Source organism: Schistocerca americana, chromosome 7 (assembly GCF_021461395.2).
Source record: "Schistocerca americana isolate TAMUIC-IGC-003095 chromosome 7, iqSchAmer2.1, whole genome shotgun sequence".
Taxonomy (NCBI): domain Eukaryota; kingdom Metazoa; phylum Arthropoda; class Insecta; order Orthoptera; family Acrididae; genus Schistocerca; species Schistocerca americana.
In genome coordinates this window covers 182111102-182112810 of record NC_060125.1, presented here as the reverse complement: position 1 = coordinate 182112810, position 1709 = coordinate 182111102, and the positions used below count along the sequence as shown (strand labels likewise).

Sequence of the window (1709 nt, the reverse complement as noted above, 5' to 3'; positions counted from 1 at the left end):
AGATATTGCGGAGAATTGGCTTAGCCACAGCCTGGGGGATGTTTCCAGAATGAGATTTTCACTCTGCAGCGGAGTGTGCGCTCATATGAAACTTCCTGGCAGATTAAAACTGTGAGCCGGACCGAAACTCGAACTCGGGACCTTTGCCTTTCGCGGACAAGTGCTCTACCATCTGAGACGAGGTACTGGTTGAATAAAGCTATGAGGACGGGGCGTGAGTCGTGCTTGGGTAGCTCAGATGGTAGAGCACTTGCCCTCGAAAGGCAAAGGTCCCGAGTTCGAGTCTCGGCCCGGCACACAGTTTTAATCTGCCAGGAAGTTTTAAAACCTTGAAGTTTGTCGATGTGTTTGTAATTCTGCCAGTGAGAGCAAAAGACTTGAAGATTTCTTGAGCGGATTGGATAGCGTCTGAAGAAAGTTTATAATATTAACATCAACAAAAGTAAAAGAACGATAATGGAACGTAGTCCAATTAAATTAAGCGCTGTTGAGGAATTTCATTAGCAAAAGGCACAATGGGTTCTGCTATTTGGGCAGGAATGCAACTGATGATGGCCGAAGCAGAGAGCGTATAAAAGGCAGGATGGCTATAGCCACAAAAGCGTTTCTGACACAGAGGAATTTGCCAACATTTAATACAAATTTGAGTGTAAGAAATTGATTTGTGTAGGTATTTTTCTGGAGTGTGGCCTTTTGCGGAAGTGAATGGTGGACAATAAGCAGTTCAGACAAGAAGAACCCTTGCTGGTGTAGAATGCTGAAGATTACATGGGTAGATCGGATAGCTATTGAGGTGGAGCGGAATCTATTTGGGCATAAAAAGCGGCTTAGCTTGAGTAGAACAGGTGAACGGTTGACAGAAAACATTGTGATGCCAAAGAATAGTCCAATTCCTTGTGTACGGGACGGTCAGGCGGAAATTTTACAGCGAGTCCATGGAATGAATAAAATAATGAAATTGAAAGAGAGGCATGTTGCAGTCGTCATTTGGAGCTGAAGAGGCTTGCAAAGGATAGACCAGGGTGGACAATTGCATTAAAGCAACTTTCGGACTGAAGGCTACAGCAACATAGAAGACGTACTGTGATGCGAATTTTATTAGAGATACACTGTTTGATTAACGTCTCTGCAGCAAACAGATATTCATTAAGGACAGCACGTCAGACCAAACAGCCAAACGCGCAGAATTTTCGTAATTGTTGAAAGTATTTTCATCTGCTAGGGTAAGGACGGAGAACACTCACCGGTCGTGTTACACGCTCGACGCAATACAGGTTCTCCTCCAAATAATTTAGAGGTCTGATAACCAGTGTGCTACTGCGTATTGTGAACATATCCGTTGTCCTTTTGCTATTACCTCTCTCCACATTTTTCCTCAATCCTCGTCGATTCTGCTTCTCATGTTTCATTCGCTGCGCTTGTTTCGTCTCTTACACAACGGGCCACAAAAGCGAACCCAGCCTTTGGCATTACTAGCGTCTGTGCAGAGTTTTTCTCCAGTCCCTCGAGCAGATCGCGATATTCACCCTTACAACTCAGACATGGGTAGCGATACAACACCCATTTACCGTCATGCCATTTAACTCTGAGCTAAAGATATTTAGTTATATTTTTATGAAATTCCTTAATTAAAAATAAAAAGCAAAGCAAAGTTAATACCATGGAGTGGGAAATTTTCTCTTTTCAAAATTTTACAACGAACTTGTAGG

At 43.1% G+C, this 1709-nt stretch overlaps 1 non-coding gene across 1 annotated transcript; it reads left to right on the top strand.

The window, feature by feature from the left end:
• Positions 1-222: 222 nt before the first annotated feature.
• Trnas-cga lies at positions 223-297 on the top strand. The gene has a single exon. It is a non-coding gene; the product is annotated as a tRNA-Ser (tRNA).
• Positions 298-1709: the final 1412 nt, after the last annotated feature.